Raw genomic sequence first — 25,601 nt, forward strand, 5'->3', positions numbered from 1 at the left:
TATATGTATACCAAGCAGCTATCTCAGGGTTTGAAATAATGCGACAATGCCTGACGATCGGCAACGAGATATTATCTGCTCCATGAATACGAGAAGTGATATCACCCAGTGCGGCAATGGTAGAGGTATCACGTGTCTGAGTACGGTTTATGCTAGAAGATAATAAGCAGGAGGAACAACTTCAGTATGTGCAAGAGGATGTGTTGGTGGAGCGAGCAACTATTGTGTCCAACGCACGCAAGTGCGAATCTCAGTGGCCATGACAACGAAATATCATTTTTGACAGCGAAAATTGTTTCTCGGTACCAGTGCAGAAAAGGTTTTCATAATTTTACATCGTATACATACATTTTATCTTTTTCGTTAGTATTTATGTAATAAGATACTTTGGTCAAATGAGTAGTAAAAAAATAATCCAACCGAAAATAAATATAAGTGACTGCTAATGTCATGCTTAGCCGCCTGCACAGGGGGATTATATTAACGAATAGAACAGTGAGACTGAGTTTTTAAGAAGCAGATTAGCATGAAATTACTGTACTAGAGCCTAGAGGAAAGTTTTCAGTACCGCCGAGTTTTCCGCAACCGAACGAAGACAGGTAATTCTGGTGTGCGCGTGTTTTCGTTTTTGAAGTGAAGTCAAAATTTTCCTGCAAACCCACGTTGGCTGAACGCCGATCGAAAGATGGAAATCTGATCAGGCAGATCGTGTAGCTGGATTCACAGCGGAAACCTGATATAGGTCCTGACGTCAGCGCAGTCTCAAAAGAAAAGCCGACATCGCGGCTTGCCGCCAGGAGCACAGTAGCAGTTCGAATCCTAGCAGATAGCACCTGCCGGACAGCTTCGTCGACTACTGCGAGGGTGCCAGGATCAGTCGAACATTCTCAGAAAGAATTAACAAAATGTTTCATTCTTCTTTTCCGTAATTGTTGTATTATTGAAGTAAAACATGCCAGGCCGCAAGATTCGTCCCTTAAAAAAACATAAATATAAAAAGAGAACGCCACAATAGATGCGAAGGACCATTTTCTTCTCGGCTATTTCGTTTTGTTCTTTTCTACACTCATTCCGCTCGTGTGTTTTTGATCTCTTGTGGATGGTTTGCTCCTGCGCACAAAGTCCACCAGAATAGAGGCAAGTCCTTCGGTAACTGGCGTGGCAGTACGGGTGCCACTGGTCCGGCATGTTAAACTTCTATCGTCGTTTCTTGCCCAACACCGCCCACAATCAACTGAGTCGAACACCAAAGACTCCCTTCTGATTGTGTGGTTTTCAGAGGCTGTCCAAGTGTTTGAGACCACCAAGCAACAGCTGGTGGATGCTACACTTCTGGTATTCCCTTAGCCAGATGCACCCATATCCGTATTCGTCAATGCCTCAGACATTGCCGTAGGTGCTGCTTTTCACCAAAAAGTAAACCAAATTTGGTAGCTATTGAACCTCTTCTCCAAGCAACTGAATCCCGCTCAACGGAACTACAGCACTTATGATTGTGAGTTATTGGCCATGTACCTCGCAGGCAGGCCGTTCACTTTTGGTTTGAAACAAAAGCCCGAAAAATCGTCCCCGAGCCAACCTCGGCACTTGGGCCTGAGATCCCACCGCCGTTGAATTCCCGGCGATCGCCGAGGGGCAGAAGGACGACGCAGTTCTTCAGAGCTTGAGGACCAACTCCAAATACACATTTAGGGAGTTTCCTATCTGCGACTCAACTTCTAGTATATACTGCTCACCTCAGACAAGTGATCAAGGATATATAATATATTCCGGCCGATTTCCGAAAGAAAGTATTTCGCGCTGTTCGCGATCTGGCGCACCCAGGCATTCGGACAGCGAATCGGTTAGTCACCGCAAAGTATTTCTGGCCGTCTATGAACAAGGACATTAATTTTGTGCCAGACAGTGCATCGCATGTCAGAAGTGCAGGACTACAAAACGTGTGAGGAAAGTGGTAGGAGTGTTCCCTCGGTCCTCCAAACGTTTCTATACAACTCACTTCGATTTAATTGGTCCTCGGCGAGCCTTACACGTTTTCAGGTATTGCCTCACCAGCAGCGATAGGTTCACTCGGTGGCCTGCGACGATACCTTTAAAAGTGTCAGATCTTTCTTCGTTAAACTTTTTTCTATCTGGGGAGTTGAACAATAGTTAGTTAGTAATATTGCCAAACCAGCTTAGAGGCGTAGCGTTAAACTCTTCCACATCAAAAATAAGGTGATAATTTAATTTATTAGTAGATTCTCCAGAGAGATATAATTTTGTTAAAGCAACTCTCAGACTTTGTCTGGATGAAAATTTTCCGCTTCATAATAATAGTGGAAAACCTAACCCTGCATAACACGCTCACTTAACTCAAAAAAGTCGACATCAAAACAGTTTAAATCCTACACAGAGACCACAATTCGCTCTTTAGTAAGATACACCTCTCCAGAGCAACACGAATAGAATTCCTGTACAATGCACGACACTTCACCTGGGAGGAATGAAGTTGATATTGGATAAAGTTACTAACTTGAAGCACCTTGTGGTGCACAAAAGGGACTCTTGCAACATGTCAACGTGTTGAAAAGCGGTTAAAGTTTTTTCGCCTCCATTTCACTTCTCGCCACTTATGCATTAATGTTTGCATTACACGCGAAAAATTTCTATCAGGCTACATTACAGAGGTTAGTCAAACACATGTGTACATACGTACATGCATAGTTGAAAGGAGTTTATAATATTGCACTTCGAAAAAAATATATTCCTTTTTGCTACCGCATCAAACCACGACGTCCTTTGTTACTTTAAACTTTGTTTGCATTCTTTTGTTCCAAGTCCTTATACAAATCTGTGTGTAAGTAATGCACGTTTGGACAAAGTTTGCGTTAGTGACAGGATGAAAGGAAAACTAGGAAAATGCAATGTTACTTCCAGGGAAAGTAGGTTAAGATGAGGACTAAAGGTGTGATACATTTTCTGTGAATGACGTGGATATAATTCTTAAAGTTAATGTGAATATTTATGAAACTCGGGATCAGCAGGATAACATACAGTCATATTTTCGACGTGTAGTTCCCAAGTGTACCTGGAATTTAAGGGTGCGTAGAAGCAGATGGAAGCTTTGTTCGAAATAAAAAGGTTTGTTTCTTAAGGCATAGTGCGTATACTATTATATATAGCGGCAGGATTTCAATAAACTGTCCCAAGTATCATAATATAATATCTTTGCACCTTCTCCATTAGAAAATGGTAAGAATAAGAAAATAGGAACTTCGCTAGCTCAGCTTTTACGTATCAGTTGATTCACTCTCTGCCCTCTATGTTGACTTGTTAAGATTTCAGGCAGTACTCTTCGTTTTTAATAGACCCTTGAAGGGATGGGGGTTTGCGACCCACATACAAGAAACTCCGAAACTTTGTTTGGTGGTTTGATTTCAATATCTCTTCGGAGCTATGCCTATTCAGTTTCAGAGGGCAAGCAAAACTGGGATATTACCAGTGAATGAGAGAAGCTGATTTTGAAGATTTCCATTCCCTCATCATGCTTTTAATAATGATGAAAAGCGTTTCTATAAAGCATCTAACAAAACTTACGAGGGCGACTCAAATGGGGGGGATCCAGAAGCCTGTCGAACTTTCGAGTCGACTAACTCCAGAGTTCACTGAAAAATATGCTACATAACTCTTAGGCGTGCCAGGGGATAGGTAGGATAGACTGCGCTAGAAGTAGTAGTGTATACCATTAAGCTGAGAGGGCGACACACCGCTGAGGTAGGGGCTCCCTGCTGGGAGGTTTGGAATTCATCCAAAGTATGGTCTCTCTTTCGTAAAAGCTGATTAAAAGGGATAGAAATTTGTGGGCTGACCTTTTGCTTCCTTGTGCTTTCATCAAAGTTTTATGATTGCATTCTAGAATGTAAGATAATTTCTCGACGAGAGTTTGGGGATATCAGCATCAGAGTGCTGATCCCAATTTGTAAGTGATCAATCTAAACTCACAGTTACAAGCAATGTTAAAATGAAAGCAGCTTTATTCTATATTTTAAGGTATAAAATATAACCAACCAATGACAGAAAGAACCAATTTGGCAGTAAGATAAAAACGACTGGACTATTCCAAATTCTGGCTGTAGACTGTCACGAGCCTGATTCCCACGCCGTCCCCTTAGCTGTCATCCAGACACCGACAAATAGGCGAGTTGTTCAAGCGACTGTGTTTCGAGTTGTTCAGTCGAAGTGAGTTGTGTTGCGCTTATTTTGGTGTGGAGCTTGGTTGAATCTCCGCTAAACCCCTAACACATGGCAGCGACTTCACATTACCCTATCCCCAACTGATACTGGGCTTCAGTGACAAAACCTGACTCTTGATCCGCCAGCTCTAGGGACGCAGATGGAATCTTACGCGCCGTGCACTTATCTTCCCTGAGACCTCAGCCCCGGATAAAAGGTTTTACCCTGGACACGGGGACTTTCTTGAGCTAGCCTAAAGAAGTAGTTGCATCTGTTCAACACTTCATATGGATCCTCATATAGTGGTCGAAGAGGCTTCTGGGAAGCATCTAAGGGATCTTGGGGGCTTTAGCGTTCATCGACAAATAATGGGATGGCGGGAGTGATTTTAGCTTAGCTACGGTGTTCCGCAGCAAATGCAAAAGCCCAGGCAGCCCTAGGCAGTCTCAAGTTCCCCCCGTATAACAGCTTGGCGGAGCTGGCGGCAAACTCTTCGCGATGGATTGAACGGAGGCGAAGTAGAACGAAAGGCATAACTTGCGAACATGAAGAGTCATCGTGTGCTATTATAGAGGCCTTCAGCATCCTACGCCAGCGTTCCAGCATCCGTTTGAATTGTTGGTGGCACGCAGTCGTTCGATGGCGTTTGGAGCCTTGGAGTTTGCCTAACTCCGAGAACAGGGTAGACTCGAACTGCATTCCCTGGTCAGTAATGACTTCGGCTGGAACTCCAAAGCGTGGGATCCATTCCCGACGGGGCTAGAGCTATTGCCTTAGGCCACCGCGTGAATCTATCGATGATTGTGAGGCAATACTTGAAGCCATGCTTTGCAGATCGAGGGAATGAGTCTTCTTCTTTCTGTGCCTGCTTGGTGACTTTACACTACTCACTCACCCGAAATTCGTATTCGGACTTGTCCCTGAGACACTGAAGCGCTGTATCATCCTTCTCTGGCTCGCAGATTAGCGAAAAAAACGACCGTGGTAGTCTTTGGTCTTGGGTCCAGACAAGTAGGCATTGAGGATCGCTTGATGTTGTGCGGTTTTGTGCAAGAAACGACGATAAAAGTTTAACATGCCAAAAACTTCGCAGATCCTTGACCGTTTTAGGATGTGGGAAGTCTGTGGTGGCCTGATGGTCTGTTACTCCGACATGGTCTCCATTCGCCGTTGGACTTGGGGACCACTTGTAGTGGACAAGACCAGGAGCTATTTGATGGTCTGCAAATACCTTGCTTTTAAAGTGTGTCGAATTCCTTCTTAGCAACTGCGAGCTTTTAAGGTGGTAATAGGCGCATCTTCGAGAAGATACATAATACTTTTTTAGCTGCGAGAGACTACTTCCTGTAGTTACGTTGCTGTATTTTTGAAAATCGCACGATTGCGAGGGGCGAATACTTCTTCAAAAATGATCGAAAGGCTGACCGTTTAGGAGGTGGCAAGTTTTCCTGAAGACTTGAGCGGAGTAACGGGATCTATAAGAAGCCTATTCTGGAGATCCACTAGCAATCCATAGTGGCCTAAAAAGTCTGCGCCTAATATGGGACTACTGACATCTGCTACAAAAAAACGCTGTGAGAACGTTGGTCGAAATCGAAGACTTAAGTCTACTTGCCTGTCTATATGGTTGAGCATTATGCCGCCGCTAGTTTGAGTTGATGCGGAACAATTTGTGATTCCGCGATACCGGGAGAACTGAGACGTGGCGTGGAGCTGAGCAAAGATACCGTTGTATCAGTAAATTGCAGGACTCGTTGAGGACTCCAACGCATGACTACCCGGTCGTCCATTTCGGAATGAGTTCGGGGCCTATTATCCGAACGTAAAACTCCTATCGTTGCCACCAGTTTGCAGATGGTAGCCACGAGGGTTGCCACCGTCTAATGAAGCTCAGCAATTTGGCTCTTGGCATCCCGCGGCACTTCATTGATCACCGGGCGCGCATGCATCTAGTGGATTTTGTCAGTAGTGTTCGCTAACATTTCCAAAGATCCGGAGTCCACACAGGCAAAGATGTCCTGGGTGCTTTCTACAAGTCGCTGCAACCACGGCGAATTTAGGAGGTATGGGTTAAGAGATCCACCCCCCCTGGGAGCCTGGGAGAACCAACAAGTCTGTGAACTAGAAAAGTACAGGGTGCAACCGCACCAGGCACGCAAGTTTTACCAATAAGTCAGCAGGATGAAGCCTTATACACCTCGATGCTCATCCTGGCGAGACAAAGAGGGAAATCTGATTTTCGACAGAATGGACATATTAGAGCGATGGGTTGAGTACTGTGATGAACTACTGAACAACCAGAACATCGGCGAGTTGGAGGTCATGCCAACTGAAGACGATGGACAAATACTGCCACCACGAAGTTTAGGAGAAACAGTCCGTGCAATTCATCGGCTAAAAAATCATAAATCGCCAGGAGCCGATGGAATTATAGTCGAATTGATTAAATATGGAGGCGATCAGTTACACCAAGTAGTTCATCAACTTGTGTTGAAGGTATGGGACAGCGAATCAGTGCCTGACGATTGGCAACGAGGCATTATCTGTCTCATATATAAAAAGGGAGATATCACACAGTGCAGCAATTATAGAGGCATCACGTTGCTGAGTACCATCTATAAGATATTCTCCGCTATCTTGCTAGGCCGGATAGCCCCAGACGCTCAGAACATCATTGGCCCATACCAAAGAGGCTTCACTCCAGGCAAATCAGCAACAGATCAGATTTTCTGTGTGCGGCAAGCGATGGAAAAACTGTTGAAATATGGACAACAGTTGCACCATCTTTTCATCGACTTGAAGCCGCCTATGATAGCATAGCCATGGTAAAACTGTACACGGCCATGAGAGAATTTGGTATCCCGACGAAATTAATAAAACTGACTAGGCTGACCCTGACCAATGTGCGAGGCCAGATAAAAGCAGCAGGATCACTCTCAAGACCATTTCACATCAACAACGGTCTACCACAAGGGGATGCCCTATCATGCGTCCCCTTTAACCTGCCCCTGGCGAAAGTGATCCGTGATACTGAGGTAAATGCAAGAGGTACGATCCTCTTTAAGTACACCCAACTACTGGCCTATGCTGACGATATCGACATCATGGGAAGAACCACCCGAGACGTACAAACTGCCTTCATCCAGGTCGAGCAGGCGGCGATTGGGCGAGATCTTGGGCTGCACATCAATGAAGGCAAGACAAACTATATGGTGCCAACGTCAGCACTGAAGACGAACCAACCAACAACATCCGCACTGGTCAAACAGGAAGAATAAGGATAGGAGAATACAACTTTGAGATCGTTGACTATTGACTGGTTGACCGCGCACTTCGGTCACCTCATTGTCAAAGAGCAGCATGGTTTCGTGAAACATAGATCAACGGCTTCAAATCTTCTGGTCTTTACCAACTTTGTTGCTAAACGTTTGAATTCACGACAGGAGGTACATGCTGTTTATACTGATTTCTCCAAAGCCTTTGACACCGTTGACCATAACATTCTCCTCTCTAAACTTTCTTCGCTAGAGTTCCCTCCCTCAGTCATCTCCTGGCTTTCCTCCTATCTCTCATACCGTTCATGCAAAGTTTCTTTTCATGGTCACTCATCTCGTTCCTTCTCTCCTTCCTCTGGTGTTCCCCAAGGCTCTATACTTGGCCCGCTACTCTTCCTGTTTTTTATCAATGACCTCGCCTCCATCCTCACCTGTCCGTATTTGCTTTACGCAGACGACCTTAAATTGTTTGCCTCTGTTTCCTCTCCATTGGACTGTGCTCTCTTACAATCCAACCTTGATAATTTAGCCCGTTGGTGTTCGTTCAACAAGCTAACACTGAATGTCAACAAATGCCACTGGATGCGCTATTCCCTGAAACCCTCCCCATCATCCTTTTCCTATTCTCTCAGTGGTCAACCCCTTTCACTACTGACCTCCTTCAAAGACCTGGGTGTAATATTCGACGATAAACTTCGTTTCAATTCCCACTTCGTTGACATCATCAATAGAGCTTCCAAAATGTCTGGTTTTATCCTACGTTCCTCGTCCGACTTTACCTCAATCCAGCCCTCCTTAACACTCTTCAATTCCCTTGTCAAAAACATCCTTGAATACTGCTCTGTAGTCTGGTCTCCCTACCGCATCCGTGACGGCTGCGCTCTTGAAGCTGTACAACGCAAATTCACCCGAACCCTCTTTTACAAAAAGAACCTTCCACGGGTTGATTATCCGTCACGACTCCGCACCCTCAATCTCCCCTCCCTACAGCAACGCCGTACTTTCCTTGATATGTGTACTCTTTTCAAACTCTGCAATGGTCTGATGGACTGCTCCGAAAACTCGGATATTACTCTCCGTATCGCCTCGTCTCATGACACACGTAATGCGGACATTTTTGATGTGCCCTTCGCCGAGCTCGAGATTTACTTTCACTCTCCAATCCCGAGGTTTTGCCGGTCGTACAATGCCCTACAGCTTGGTTCATTTGACTCTATGTCCCTCTCTAGCTTTAAGCGCAAAATATGTCATTTACTTGCTCTTCCCTCTGAGGACAATATGTAATAAGAAATTTGCTTTCTGTGTATTGTCCTCATTAAATAAATAAATAAATAAATAAATAAATATTTCTCCTATCTAGGGTCGAAAATCACAACCGATAACAGCTACGATGATGAAATCCGCGCACGGTTGTTGTCAATCAGAGCTAGCCAGCTTACATAAACTTCCGCTCGAAACGTCTCACCATAGGGTCAAAGCTCTTACTGTACAAGACAATGATCTTGCCAGTCCTCATGTATTCCTCGGAAACTAGGGTTCTTAGCAAGAGGAATTGCGAACTCTTGGCCGTGTTCGAGAGAAGAATCCTCCGAAGAATTTTTGGCCCCCTACATGAGGATGGACGATTCCGTAGCCTACACAATGACGAAATCTATGAGCGATACCATGACCGTCTGGTTGTGGATAAAATCCGGCTCAATAGGTTACGGTGGGCGGGTCACTTAATCCGTATGGATGAGGATGATCCCACCCGGAAAGTCTATAAGGGCAATATCTATGGTAGAAAAAGAAGACGAGACAGACCTTGCCTAAGATGGAGCGATGGCGTAGGTCAGGATGCGAGACAGCTTTTAGGGATATCGAATTCGTGGACCTCGGCGCAAAACCGGGATGTCTGGAGTTCCTTATTAAGGCAGGCCTAGACCGGATACCGATTGTTGCGCCGTTGATGATGATGATGAATTCAAAAATTATTAAATCGTGATTTTACTTTGTTCTCCTTGTCATTGCGGACGCATCCTCCTTGGCTGTTCTGCCGACCTTGTGGCTGTCAACCGGCTACCAACAGGTAGGCGAGCCACTCACGCGGGTGAATTTCGCTTCGTGGTGAGTTACCCCACTCTCGTGGCGCCTCCACACTGGGCGGGCATTAAATGCTCTCCCCCCCCCCCCCCAACATCAAATAAAATAAAATATTTTTTTCCCTTACATGAATCCTTGGGCCTTGGGAAATTTAAGGTATAATACATACGTAAATGGCTAAAATCTGTAAAAACTTTAAAAAGTCAATGACTTCCCCGAATGCAAAATAAAGTAGCTCAATACACTTCGTACTATTCCGATTTCATTTAAATACGGTCAAATGGGATGACAAAAAACTTGAGTACGTGCTATATAAGGTGGAGCAGTCATCATGTATCTTTAATGGAGATATCGCTCCAGAAGTGACTATTAAAAATTCACTCAGATGTGCACAGATTCAGTGATTTCACTACGTGATTTTCCCAGAAATATTTATAGCGACGTATTTTCAAAAGGTTCCTTCTTGTTCGAATACTCATTTTTCAGCCGAAGTTTCCATGGGATATATCCTGAACATTTAATATACGAGTATATGCCAATCAGATTTAATAATGAAATTTATACTGAAAAAGGCTTTTGAGGATTATTTTCTATACTCTGTGCACAATAAAATGGGCTGGCGCAGTTTGCGCTCAAATTAAATCCTAATAGAATGTTCCAAGGATCATTAAAGATCTCATTTCCCTTTTCACATGTATTTTTAAATACTTTTGTTTATTTTGCCAAAATTTTGTTACACAGGCAGCTCGTCACGCATCTTCACATTTGAATAAACTAACGAGAAATTCAATTTCATTTCCACAAACACAAATTGCAAAATTATTTGCTCAAAATGAAATATACAAAGTTTCGCTTAATCGGGTTTCCAATATTGGTGGAAGCGGTGCCAATGAACACGCCATTTTTTTATCCATGGATCCAATCAAACATGTACATATACGAGTATCTCAATTTCATGAAAGGAATAAATGAAATCCAGAGAAAGAATACAAAAAAAAATGTAAATGGAAAATATTTGCCGCAATAATTGTTTCATGCAATTAAAACGATTATCGCCGCCGAATTGGGGATATGTACTTTCAGATAAATTACAAATTGTATCGTGGCGAGAAATCGACACGGAAGGATTCAGAATCGAATACTAATTGATTTCTCGACAATTTATATCTTTTGATTTTATTGTATGTAATTTTTCGTATGGATTATCCTTGTCGTGTATGCTATTTGGAGTGGAAAATTGTGGGAGAAGATGCATTTCTAGAGAAGTTTGTGTACTTATGTAATTTCATTACCTGGTTTAATCAGATATATGGTCGCCATGATTCTCTATATGGAGTATATCGCGCCAATTACATCTTTGTACCATTGTTGTCGATTCCTGGTAGTGTCTACCCTCCCATGACTTTCTGAGAGGTTTGAACTTCTCCTCCAAGTACTTGCCATTCTGAGATAGTGGGTTCCATTCCATGGTATTGTTGTGATCCCACTTTATTTATATTTTTTTATTCAATATATTTTAATTAATCAATGGAGAGAAAGAGAGAAAAGGATTCAAAATACCACAGATATAATTCTCTATATGCCACACTTTTCGTCCCCTTGTTTATTGCCTATCGATGACATAGATGAGTCAGAAGGGCAACAGGTCTGAAAACTCGGAATTCATATGTTTGAGGCGGGGGAGAGGCAAAGTCTCTGAGCACGCAGACCTTAGTAGTCTATTGTACTCGGGGGAACCGAGTCTAACAGAATATCCCGGATGCGATGCTATCCGCTGCAGTTTTAGCACATCAGTTGTAGCACATGCCAGGTTCATAGTCGGGGCACTCGTATAGAAAATGCTCCGTGGATTCCGCTTCTTCATTACAGGATGGATACGTATCATCTTGGAGAATTCCTATTCTGAACATATGCCCAGCTAGAGAATTATGGCCAGTCCGGATGCCCACAGTATTTCTACACATCTTCCTGCTTTCCGTCAGGATAAACTTTGCAGGATGTTTGTTTAGTTCTGACAGGAAAAGTTTGGTATGTCTAGCAGCATTCAGGCTTCGCCACCTTTTGATAGCGGCATCAGCTAATGCTACGGACACCCCAATTGCTGGTTCCGGTCCGGGCATGAAGGAAGTTGAAGCCTCTTTCGATAAGGCATTCGAGGTTTCATTTTCCTCTACATCTCGATTACCTCGTATTGAATCTAGAAAAAGAATTCAATTGGTTTCCACATTCCTGAACGATTTTTGACGTGATCAAAGTACTGTTCAACGCCCTCAGCTTAACTATCGCTACAGATTGCCATACGCCTGTCCATCAACCGCTCGTCAATCATCCAGGTTGCCGCCCTTAGGATCGCATACACTTCATCCTGAAAGATCGTTGTGTATTGTCCCAAGGAAAAAACCCACTTCTGTTTTTATTCGAGAGGTGGACTCCTGCTCCAGAACCATTTTCTGTTTTTGAGCCATCGGTGTAGAAGACGTCAGTATATTGTGACACTCATTCTTCTGGTTAGTCCCAGCTTTCTCCTCATTTCACGATAACATTATATCTTCCATCAAACAGATGTATGGGGATTTAAGAATCGGAAGGTATTGCGAGAACTAGATTCTGAATCCAAGGGTTGGAAATTGAATTATGCATTCAGAGCTGCGCTGGATGTCGTGTTTATAGTACCAGTGATACCCAGACACACAGTTCTTTGCAGTTTGGCTAGTTTACAGTGAAAACTTATTTGTTTCACCTTAACCCATCACACTACGGATGCATAAGCGACCATCGGCCTAATGATAGCAACATACATCCACTTTACTACCTGACGCCTAAGTCCCCAAGTTGAGGCAAAGGTCCGTCTACACAGCCCATAAGCTGTGAGACCTCGTTTCGTCATTTCATTTACATCACATGTTTGTTTCAAAGAAGCTTCTTGACTAGAATAACTCCCAGATATTTCATTTCTTCGGAGAGTTGAGGGGTTGTACCCCTCGTCACTGGAAGACAAAGACCGTTCAGTTTCCTCCTCTTTGTAAATAATACCATTGTAGTTTTATTTGGATTTACCGAAAGTCCATGCCTAAGATACCAACTGTCAATCAAATCAACGGCGCGTTGTGTATTTCTACACACCATTCCGAGATCTCGACCAACAGCCAGCGCAGCCACTTCATCCGAATTGAATGTGTATTGGCAGATTTTGCAGTTCACATAGTAGTTAATTGACCAGCATACTCTACAGAAGTTGGGATTGCACACCTTTTTGAGGGCAGCCTCCCGTTGCTTCCGTTGTTAGGTAGCGATTAACACTCACTTCAGCACACAACAATCTCTGCGTTAGCATAACATAAATCCACGTTACTAGAGTTTCGTCAACACCATGCTCCTTGGTGACATTACAGAGTTTTTGGAAGGGCACACAGTCAAACGCCCCTTCAATGTCCACGAACACCACCGTCGCGTACTCCGCCTACAGAGTTGCATTCTCTATCTTTGAAACCAAAGAATGAAGAGCCGACTCACAGAATTTTCTACGTTGGTAACCATGTTGATTCTCATTTAGTGGGTGCGACCTTAGCGCCTTCTCGCGACTGTGACGTTCAACCACTCTCTCCAAACATTTCAGCGAAAATGATGTTAAGCTGATTTGCTTGAAGTTCTTTGGATTTGAATAGTTACCTTTCTCAGGCTTTGGTATGAAGACTACCTTCACCTTCAGCCAAGAGGAAGGCGCGTAGCTCAAATCAAGACATCCTCGAAAAATATTTCTTAGAAGTTGCTCTACGTACTCTATACCCTCCTTTGGCATCGCTGGGTAGATGCCATCTAATGCTAGGCGCTTTGAAGTGTTCAAATGATAGTATAGCAGCTCTGGCCTTTTCATTCGTAACAACTGTTCTCACAGTGTCCCAATTTCCTTTGCAACACCTTCGTGCTGAAGGGTTTGCAGGAACCGCCAATTCTCTTCTTCTCATTTCAGAGACCTGTTTTCCCGGGTGGTGTACTTTCAAGAGGGTCTGTATAGACTTAACTGTAGAGTTCGTGAAAGTACTATCCAGTTTTCTAAGAGATTCCAATTTGACTGACTCATCCTTATTAAGGACTCTGCATAGCCTGGAAGTCTCTTTTTCACCTTTCAGATCCTCACAGTATGGTCTAAAAGAGTTTCGTTTTGAACGATTTACGAGCCTCTTATATTCACGCCGTGAATTCCGGAAATTTAGGCAGTCTTTATCTTTATTGCTTTTGCCAGCACGATTCAGAAATCGTCTGGTTGATTTCCCGAGTCTTTGTAGTTTTCGGTTCCACCATGGAACTGTTTTACCATGTTGGCCTCGGGAAATAGGACAAGCCTCGGGAAATAGGACAAGCCTCTTCAAAGCACTCTAGAAGTATTTGATTGAGAGTTTTCAATTGATATTCTATCGCCAAAAGAGTCCTTAGTCGCCTAGGGAGCTCACTTTGTCGCCGAGAAGTTCATTCAACTTTGTCCAATTCGTTTTCCTAGGATTCTGTCTTTGAATTACAGGCTGTTCGCCTGCAATAGTTAGACTAAATTCTAAGTAACGGTGATCTGAGAGTAAAACTTCATCTAGCACTGGCCAGTTTCTAATCAACTTCAACAACTTTGAAGTGCAGATTGTTAGTTCAATTATTTCACTTCTTCTTGGCCCCACGAATGTAGCAAATATGTTGGGCGTTCCCATCACTGCCTATTGAAAGTTCAAGGTTCACTAGATTCCGCATACACTACCAGATCCCTTAGTTCTTGCGTCGGCGGAGGGCATAGGGTAAACAGGTAAATAGGCAGAGGCAACAATCTGGTATTGTAAGTTGATCGCAACAAGGTCCTGGGAATAGAATTGTCTCAACATGTTTGCCTTTAACAATTTTGACATCAGGCGCTCCGTCTCGAAGATCTTTCATCGATGAAGATCTTAATCCCTTTGACTGATCGAATACCACAGATTCTGTTAAAATAAACCCATGGCTCTTGAACCAGAAATATGTAACGACAGTCCTGCATATTTGCCAGCTTTGCCACCAGTAGATAGGAAGAAGCTTTGGCATGCTGCAGGTTAATGTGACTAACTCTTACGTTTGTAGCCATAAGTGCAGTCTAATATGAAAACTGCCGCTAACTGAAAAGTCTGCTGCGTTTAGTGTGGATCTAACCGGGGTTATTAGCTTGTCCTCACTTTCTCCCGAAAGTTCCGCTTTCTTGCGTCGGATTTCCCTGGATATCACCACACTTGGAGGTGTATCAACGTCCATATCCTCCTTCCCAAGAAACTTCGTTTGTATCAGGTGAGGCAGTGTGTGTCATCGCGAGGATGATTCCCTTGGATCTTCTAGCGAATGAGGCACACTGTCTTTACCGGAGAAGGAGGGTGAATCAGGCCGAAGTGACTGCGGGCTTCCTAAAAGCCACCAGGAAGGAGCTGTACAGGAGATGGAAGCAACGGTGCGATAATTTCGAAAAAGCCGCTGGACACATACGCAAATCCCATGTAGTGAGAGATAGGTTGAGCGCACGGGACACGGTGGATACAGGAAGTACTTGCATCGCTTCAGATTGGATGAGTCTCCAGGGTGTCCCGAATACGCCGCTACACCCGAGGATCCGCAGCATATTATGCTCCACTATCGTGGAGGAGATGTTGAGCTCGCAAGCAAACTGGAGGGCGATAAACGGAGCAGTAACTGTTATACAGGAGAAGCTGAAGGAACTGGAACGAGCCCGGAAGGCTTGACGGACGCGTGAATTAGTTGCGCTGGTGTAAGCCGGAGCCCTTTTCGCGAAGTAATACTTCACGGTGGTCTCGCGGGGATGTAGACAGAGAAGTGGGGGTGGTTTTAGTGGGTGAGAATCCTATATACTGCTGCAGCATGGTGCAGTCTTTTTAAGACCTCCACCCGTAAAAAAACCGCGAAGTTTCGGCACATGGTGCCGGGGCAATAAACAAATAAACGCTCCCTTTCTGCGTGAGAGTCGAGAATTTGAATTTCATATAGAAGCGCATTTATTCTGGATCCTGGTGTAAAACGCTGAGCATTGAAGACAGAATTGTGATTCGAGATATTACGTCCTCTCTGAAATCTCTTATTATATAATATAAACTGCTTCATTCTATCAAAGAAGTTATGTAGAAAATTTTTTCGAAAAATGGTTGCAAGAAGCATTTATATTAGACAGAAACGTACTGTCACTCTCTTTGTACCCTCAACTTGAAAACTTAAAACGAAGGATGCGGGAAATCAATCAATCAGAAGTGAAACGTAAAAAGAATTACCAAAAAAAAAAATGAATGAAAACTGCCTTTTCCAATTTTCAGTTGTGGCGTTCCCAACGGGGTTGAAAAAGTGAGACATTTTTAATTACTCCATTTCCTACATAGAATTGCTCTACGCATGGGCTCATCGTGTCCTCGATTAAGTAGAAACTCCATGCATTCCTGCATTTAAATATTTATTTTTTTGTTTACATATATGTATATATTTATATAATGTTCGTTTGTTTGTTTGCTCCGCATGCTTGAATTTCGATCTCATGGAAACGCAGGGAGATAACTTCAATGAGTTTCCATTCGATGTGAATTATTTTATGGACCTTCTCCTGAATAAACTTGAATATCAAAATATTTTTATGGAAACAACAAACAACGTCAATAAAGAAGGGTTGCAAGGACGAAATTTGAATGCAATGTACTGTAAATTGTAAATTTCATGCAAATATGTACTTGTCCTAGCCAATTTCTTATAAAATATTTAAGTGAAACAGCCTGCGAACAATTGGAGAATTTATATTGAAGTATTTTCCCAACAAATGTTCTGAAAATTTAATCATGAATGGTAAATTCACATATCTAAAATAAATAAAACTTTCGTCCTTACGAATTAGGATGAGACGGAGTAAGTGGGACTCTATGAAAGTAATGTACTACCTAAATCACTGTTTAGAGATAACCCCAATCCTCTCATCTTCTTCATCAAGTGTTAGATATTCCTCCAACAAAAAGCAAAAGCATTTAATCAATCCGCCACGTATCCAATTAGGATTCTAAGTACTAAATCAAAATGTGATAAGTGTGTACAACAACAAGAGTCAATTGCATTTTCTACCCTCACAATTCCGATCCGGTCTGACCGTCCTTTCGTCTCCTTGCTTGATTTCGGGTATTTTTCCAAAGGATTTCCTTTCATCGAGTCTCAACCGTGCGGTACGCCCGAAAGCCTCGATATATAGAAGTGTACGGTTAAATTCTGATTCAGGACCGGATATCTTACTAAACATCCATCTAATGGCGGATCCCAACATTCCAATACCATTAGCCAGAAATCGTGTGGTGGTGCCAATATCAGAAGCTGACCAGAAGCAATGCAAATTGTGGACAGAAAACAAACCGAAGACAGCAAAAGGAAGATTAATCGACAGCATATAAGGTTTAATTAATTCCGTTAAGGGAAGCTCTGTGTAGGGGTAGATGAATGGTATGTTGCGCCACCCTTTCATTGTGTTGCTGCAAAAACTAGTAAGTATAAGATTGACGGAGAATAGATACACCATTAATATGCCTTAAGCAGGCCCACAGGCAATTAGGTTTACATTGTGGCTTCTTAGTTTATGATCAGAGGAGTTATTAAAACTTTGAAAATGGAAGGAAGTTCCCTATAAATGTATATATCTTTTAAAATAAATTGGATTCTGTTTTAGAAGGGAATTGGAAGCGAACTAGCCCTCGGTTCATTGACATCTATGGCTGCCTGCAGTTGGGGCTTAAGAATCCACCCAAAGTCTTCTCTGCTTGTTGCAAGAGGCGATTAAAAAGGATAGAAATTTGTGCAACCTGCAAATTTTTAAATTTCATAGTTACCGAAACGTTAGCAGCGCCTCGGATAGGGACTGACCTCACTGCTACCAGCTTTTCCTATCAAAAATGGACTATTATTGGTTTCTGGAATGTGCGAAGTTGGTAGCGAGGGTCTTCATTCAGTTCATTGACTTTCTCCAACTTAACAGGGAATTCCAGCGATATAAGGTGGACATTCTAGGCTTAAGCACTGAGCAATGTGCTTGTGTATTCTGGAGTGGTACCAAACGCGAACTGCTATCACCAGGTGTGCTCTCTTAATGGAGCCGGTTTCTGATAGACTTTTCCCTGCAAGATTCCGGTCCAGGTTAAGGAGCATCACAATTGCACATTGTTACGCACCTGCGGAGGCTTCATATGTATTGGAAAAGGATGTTTTCTACGAGCAATTACACGCAATTCAGGAGAGGTTTCCTGAAGGTGACATTGCCATCGTGATGGGTGATGTGAATGTCAGGGTCGGCCCTGACAACATTTTGCTCAGATGATGGGGAAACATAGTCTTAGCGACTGTAACGATAATAGTGGGAGTTTTGCGGATTTCTGCAATTTCCACTGCCTCGTCATTGGTGGTACATTGTCCGAGCACAGAACCTGCCATAAGATCAGTTGGGTTTCAACTCACCGATACAGTACGAGCAATCAGATCGACCACTTCGCGATCAGCAGTAAATTTTGGAGTACTGCATGTGCGTAGCAAGGGAGGGTTGACATTGGCCTCCAAAGGGATAACCATTTGATGGTCCCTTACGTTCGCTTGCGTTTTGCGTCAGCCACTTCTCGCAGGGTTGGACTGCTATGAGGTCCTGAGTTCAACCTCCATAGTGGGAGAGCTATCTTGCTGATCGGACGGCAGATATACTAAGTAACCCGCTTGAGCCGCAATGCAAAATGCTCTTCTCTCGGGTGCTAGACAGGTCGTAAAGTCATAATATCTGGCAGACTACGGAATTATGGAAACTGGCAAATGAACGGAAGGGGTTGAAGGTTCTATTGAGTTCTATGAATGATGGTGGGCGTCATGCGCTCGAACTCCAATACCGAACGAACTCCCGAGAAGTTCAACGTAGTGTACGGGAGACAAGGAGGACAAGGGTCAGAGAAGCTGAAGATGCCGCAGAACGCAATGACTTTAGAAGTGTATGGTATATCTTATGACGAAAAAGTTTGCATGTTATCGCAAATCTTTCGATGGTCCTGTGAAGGACGTCACCGGCTGACTTCTCATTCACAATCACGATCAATTGAAGAGGTGGAAAGAATTCTTTGCCATGGTTCTTAACCGTACCACATCCGGTGAATTTCTTCCTCTTTTAGATGAAATGGCTGGTCATCATAGCATACCGGACTCTTCTAAGCAGAATAGAAATACGGCCATCAATGGGCTCAAAAGGTGGAAAGCCGTTGGTGTTGACTGTCTCTCTGTTGAGTTATTTATCGCTGCAGATCTGCTGCTTCAACTCAAACAGAAATCGCGGGCATCGGAGAGTGGAAAAAGTTGATGGTCGATAAGATAAGAAAAGGATATCCATTTTAAGTGTGACAATTGAAGGCGTTGCTACGTGCTACCTGCCGTCTCAAAGATAATGGCTGAAAAAAGTGGTTCGGTCCATTATCAAGTGGATGCCGACTCTTAAAAAAAATACTGGAATTCATCAAAGAACGTCTCGAAGGCTTGATCGATAAAGTGCAGGCTGGTTTCTGCTCCGGATCCGCTTGCATTGACCACATCGACACCCTATGGATCATTTTGGAACGATGCGCGAAGTTTAGATCTTTGTAGCGTTTGCTCTTCATCGATTTCGAAGAAGCTTTTGATAACGTGAACAGAGAGTGTATCTGGAGTGCAATATGTAGGAGGCGCTTTCTGGAGAAACAATTGCTATTATTTGTGCGGCATATGATGACGTAAAATATCACGTGCTGCACCGAGGTAAAATCTCGTGGGATTTTAAGGTCCAAAGCGGAGTCCTCCAGGGTTGCATCTTATCAGCGATATTATTTCTTTTTGTTATTGGTGACGTCTTTCACGCTGCCTTGTCCGGAGGATGTAGAGGTATTTAATGGACTATGACATCTTTTCTCAAATACTTCCCATATCTTTGCTCTCTCGCCGTTCTCACCGGTTCATGGATCTGGGTCAAATGGCTCTGTGTTTGAAAAGAATGGCAAGTGAAATTGGACTGAAGATAAACACCAACAAAACTAAGGTTCTCAGTCTGACGGGTCATCCCACTCTCCTTATTTGCATTAACGGGCAGAGCATCGAAGGCGTTGATCAATTCATATATCTAGGAAGCGTGGTTTCTGCCGACGAGGGCACCGAACTAGATGTTGCTCGACACATTAACAGCGCTAGATTAGCTTTTGTTCCCCTGTCTAAAATCTGGAAATGCAGTTACCTGAACACCAAAATAAAGTTGAAACTAAAAAACCAAAAAATGACTAACGGTTTCGTCCATGGCAGAGGCAACTCATCAGACGTTGCCTCACCTCTGCCCTGGGAGCAGCGTGACCGAAAGTGCCAACAGGTGGAAAAACGCCCCCTTATATCATCGCAAAAATTGTTTGGCTTTTTTGGTTTTTTCATTTTGAATGCTTGGGTGCTATGCCCCAAACTAGGGATCTATGGACTATAAAACGTGGGAGTAAGTTGCTCCTCATTTGGTCTGGTCCACCATCAAGTGGATGTGGACTTAGGATCCCGCATATCCTAAACAAAGTTGAAACTGTTCTGAGCTAGTGTTCTTCTAGAAGTAGCATATGGAAACTGAACTCTACTGTTACTCAAAAGCTCCAAGCTTCTGTCAGTACCTTTCAGCGTCGTACAACGGAATACGTTGACTTGACACTTTCTCAGAGGAAGAACTTGGCGCTTATGTGATAGGAAGGCGACGGTCGCAGTGGATAGGTCCCACATTAAGAAGCGGCTACAATCGCATTGGTGGACATGGCGGTGGACTCTCCCAGGATGGTCGACGAGTCGGTCGTCCCAAGGGCACTTGGCGCAGAACAGTAGAAGAGGAGTGCGAGCGACTAGGAAAATTATAGGGGGAGCTGAAATGCATTTCCGGTAACTGCGAGCGATGGCGCCTTGGTGGTGGTTGTTGCGCCATACCATACCAAGCTGTTTGTAATTCCAGCAGTTCTTTAGAAAACCCAACACAAGTTTTATTTGCAGGAATTAAAGTCCTTCTGTTCATCTCTTTTAAGGAGGTGAAAATCATCTTTTTTTCATCAGAAAACATTACCCTGGACATGTCATTGTGTGCCATGTTTACCTGCTAGAACCAAGTCCTTTTGCCCTCTGACCGTTCAGGTGTTACATCATTACATCAGGGGGGGTCTCCTTCCTTTTATACGTGGCGCTCGTAACCACGTTTCCCTGGTCGAGTCTGGTTTATGGAGTTGGGGTTCGATAGATTCGATTGTATTCCAATTGTCCTGGCGAATATTCGCTAGATTTTCCCATACCAACACTTCACCTAAAGTTTTCCCTAAGCTTCTCCTCTTGTTCATGAATCTAGGATAGTGGTACAATATGTGTTTTTGGCCCTCCTGGACTTCATTGCGGTTTTAACAATCAAATGAAGTGTCCAGATGGAGCTCACCATCCTGGTCACAAGCAGCCTACATGGTATCATTTTTGCTTTGCTCATGGACTTTCCCGCAACATCTGCATAATCTCTCACTGTGGCCTCCTCCAGATCTAGAAAATTCATAAGGACACCCTTGAACATGATAGTGCGAGCATAAGGAGAAGAAGGACTCCTACTATATGGATTTTATGGTATAATAATTTTTAACACAAAATAACTTAAAGTAAAATAATTTTATCTACAGTATGGAAACCTGTGAGATATTTTGTAGAGAGAATATACTTCTTGGGTTATTCTGAGTAGGTTTAGGTTATAGGATTAAGATAGCCAGGCTTGAATTGGCAGAATTGAAAGTAGATTTGAATGGCTTCATCGACTCACAACAATTGACTGCAATATATCGCGGATTGTCCGCTCCAACATTTTCTCACTATGCTTATGAAACATTTGGGTCTTTCACATGATGGCTAGCCCGGAGTCTTTCCTCCCTTGGGTAGCAACATTAGCTTCTGCTGCTTTCATGACAAGGTAGTATCCCGTCAGGCATGCATGTTTCGGAAAAATCAGCGAACATATCCTGTCTAGTCTTCACAGCGAACTTGAGAGCCTTATTCTGTATTCCGTCCAGGCCCGGGGCTTTATTGGCATCTATTCAACTATAGATTTTCGGCAACTCGTACCTGGTGACCACGGAAATCACCGTCACATCTAGAAATCGTCAGTGACTTTCTTTTACTGGGGAATAATTCCTGTATCATTTTAAGCAAGAGAAGAGGGCACATGGTCGGCGGAGATGAATAGTTTCTGAGTACTCCCAGAAAAATTCTATCGGCACTCAATTGTTGGTGAGCTCCCAGCAAAGCTTCGAAAAGCGTTTTTTCTCGCTTCATTGATTAGCCAGATTAAGATATCGGTGGGTTTCCTTATAAAGGTTCTATTCTTCATCCTGATGAGTTCTACCTGCCTTCCTCTCAGTCGCTCGTCAGGTTCACTATTTTTCCAGTCTCCTTGCCATGGACGCGTCGCATATGTACTTTTGCGGTGTATTAACATTCGTAAGGATGTTTGCTGGTTTAGCCATATTTCCATGAATATGTTTTCATCTATTGATTTTTTTATCACATCCGAAATGAAGATGCGCGCGATCGATATAGGGTTGTACCGATCGTGGAAAAACCGCGAGAGAGGCCTCTTTGATGGTATGGTCAAGTAATTCGCGCTAACGAGAATTCACTTGCCAAAATTGGTCTGAACATCGAAGTCGATGGTAAACGACCAAAAGGCCGACCGAAACCACGGTGTCTTGATACGCTGAATGGGGATTTAAAAGCCTCGAGATTGCATCTAGATCAGGCATTTGATAAAATAAAATGGCGAAACCGATCACGACGAGCCGACTCCGGTTGTGAGTGGGAAAAAGGCTGAAGGAACAGAAGTTCTATTGATTTTACAGACCTCTCCTTACACTTAGACTCCCTGGCGTCCATTGTCCTGTGGTTTCTCCCATAGTTCAAAAAAGGTTGGCTGATGGTCGCTTTATGAGAAGTTCTAACTAACGTGTCATGATATGGTATGTAGCAGTGTGACAAAGGTCAGATGTACTGAACCAGACCCTCCCCTTCCATAGTTGTTTCATCATCAACGGTGCAGCAACCGATATTCGGTTTAGGTCTGCCGAAGTAAGGAATTCCAGACATCCCGGTTTTGTGCCGACATCCACCAATTCGATAGCTTACGCCATCTTTCCATCTTTTTCTACCATAGAAATTGCCTTTATAGACTTTCTGGACAGGATCACCCTCAGCATTACCGATTAAATGACCCACCCATCGCAACATAGGCGGTTGTGAAATCACCCATAAATTTAGTCATTATATAGGCTACGAAATCGTCCATTCTCAAGTAAGGGCCTAACATTTTTCGGGGAATTCTTCTCTCGAACGAGGGCAAGTTTTGTAATTTGTCTTGCTGAGAACCCAGTTCCTCGAGGGATACATGATGACTAGTAAGATCCTCAAAGTTGTAGTCTCCCATCTTGATTGTTCTTATTTGACCAGTGCAACGTGGTGTTGTCGCTTCTTTGTTCTTTGCTGCTGACGTTGCCACCACGTACTTCGTCTTGCCTTCATTAATCTGCAGCTCAAGATTGTTTATCTCGCACATTGGTCAGGGTAAGCCTAGTGGAATATCGAATTGTCTCATGATCGAGTACAGTTTTACGACAGTGCAATTGATGGTCATATTCTAGCAGTTCTCGTAGTGCTTGCCATGCGGAGTGAGACCTGTTTGGTATAGGCGTATGGGGCTATTTGGTCTAGCAAGATACATGAGAATATCTTATAAATGGTACTCAGCAATGCGATACTTGTATAATTGCTGAACTGAGTGATATCACTCTTTTTACGTGTGGGACGGATAATGCCTCATAGCCAGTCATCAAGCATTGATCCGCTGTTCCACACCTTGAATACAAGTTCATGAAGCACTTGGTGTAGTTGGTCGCCTCCATATCTAATCAGTTTGGCTGCAATTCTATTGACTCATGGTGACTGATGATTTCTATGTCAATGTGTTGCACGAAATGTTCCTTTCATACTTGGTGGTGCCTGCATTTGTTCGTCATCTTCAGTTGGTGAGAATTCCAACCCGCCGATATTTTGGTTGTTGAGCAGTTCATCATAGTACTCAACCCATTGCTCCGATATGCATATTTTGTCAGAAATTTGATTTCTCTCGTATTCTCGGGAGGATGAACATGGGGGTGTATAAGGCTAACTTGTTGGTAAAACTTGCACGCCTGGTGCGGTTGCTCTCTGTACTTTTCGACTTCCCAAACTTGTTGATTCTCCCAGGCTTCCTTTTTTTTTGTGAAGTCGCTTCTCCACTCGACGAATTTCTTGATAGGTCTCTGCGCATGCAACTGGATTCCACCTTTCTCACTCACTTTTTGTTTGCGATGATAGCGTAGTTGTTGCATTTGGGTCGCTGTGACACTATAAGGTAACAGAGTTACCTCTAAGGAGCGTTTTCTTTTCCCCACGGCCTGCTGTAAAGGACCCTAATAGCTCTTATCATGTTTCTGCTGGTTTGGTGCACTTTGTGTTTGCTCTCCAGAAACTAGGATGGTTCAATTATTTTTCGTCTAAGGATTGAGGAGTCCTAAGTCCGCATCCACTTAATGTCGGACCGGACCAAATGGAGAATAACTTACTCCAACTCTTTTTGGGTTTAACACCGACATCAAGTGGATGCGGTCTTAAATTACAAATAAAGTAGTCGCAATTTCATTATGTATGATCTATCCACTGCCGTTTCCGCTTTCTGATGAAGATGTTAACAGGTATTTGGTCTTACACAATATTTTGTTTATTTTTGTGACAGGTTAGAGCACTCATATGGCACCACGAAGACACAACTTGGTGAACTCTTGGAATCTTCCCTCAAAGGTCACCTCCCCGCTCGCTGCTCCCATATAGAAATACAACAAAAATATTAGCAAGGAACACCTCCACTAGTCGTTGGTGCTGAAATAGCTGAATTTCCAGATTTTTGGTAAAACTGCGAGGCGGGACTTTGTCAAGTTCGGTGCCGTCATTGGCAAAAATAATGCTTCCTAGATATTCTGCCCATTAATGCAAATACGGAAAGCACATTAAGGTAGTATAAAGGATGTTACCCATAACAAGGTGAATAAGTATCGGCTGCGAAAAGCAGCTCTAGTGGGCTCTGCCTTCGATTTCAAACGCTTCTGTGTATTTGCCTTGTTTGAGCACGTGATAAGTCGCTATAAATTCGGGGTATCTATTCTGTGTAGAGCGCAGATTCAATCTCCTTGTTGACACTGTCGAAAGCTTTCTCGAAAGGTACAGCAGGCCTTAGCGCGGAAACCACCCTATACTTGGTCGATCTAGCTTTCGAAGTATCCTTTTATAAGGCACAGGATTATTTCACCCATTATACTTGCGACAGTAGGAAACACACATATATCCTTCCAACTGATGCATGTAAGACGGATGTCCTTTTTCGGGATCATAACAATTAATTCTTTTTCCAGCTTCTTCGGAAGACCTGGGATTTTTAAAATTTATGGTTTATATAATTTCTCTTTTTTTATAGTAGCACAAAAATCTATGACAACCTAGATTGGAATCTTCATTCCGACTTTGTTTGCCTTCTTCTTCAAGTGAAGCCACAGGAATTGTATGAGCCAGTTGAATTGTGGACACTGCAATAGAACCATGTTGACGAATGAGGGAACCCTAATAACCAAAACGAGGAATTTATAGGGAAGCTGAAGAACATATATAGTAATGAGAAGGGCAGAGAAGCACCGGAGAAGCCACAATAAGGTTCTGCCCATTGAAGGAAGCCTTTTGAAAATCAAAGCCTGAAGTGTGTGAGAAGTTTGATGGCAAAGTGGTATTAATTGGAAGTATGCTGTTATTGATATATAGTAATATGATGTCCTACTCTTTCTAATTATAAATATTTCTCTAACTGAAGTCGTTCCAATCTTTTGTTTTGTTATGAAATTGAAGTTAATAGGAAGTACCAGCTAAGGTAGGAAC

The 25,601-nt window shown here is 43.2% G+C and overlaps 1 long non-coding RNA gene across 1 annotated transcript; it reads left to right on the forward strand.

Moving 5' to 3' along the window:
- The first annotated feature begins 292 nt into the window (after positions 1–292).
- On the forward strand, positions 293–25,188 carry LOC119649271. The gene is made up of 2 exons (XR_005249110.1): positions 293–599; positions 25,150–25,188. It is a non-coding gene; the product is annotated as an uncharacterized LOC119649271 (long non-coding RNA).
- Positions 25,189–25,601: the final 413 nt, after the last annotated feature.

This window comes from Hermetia illucens, chromosome 2, assembly GCF_905115235.1.
Source record: "Hermetia illucens chromosome 2, iHerIll2.2.curated.20191125, whole genome shotgun sequence".
Taxonomy (NCBI): domain Eukaryota; kingdom Metazoa; phylum Arthropoda; class Insecta; order Diptera; family Stratiomyidae; genus Hermetia; species Hermetia illucens.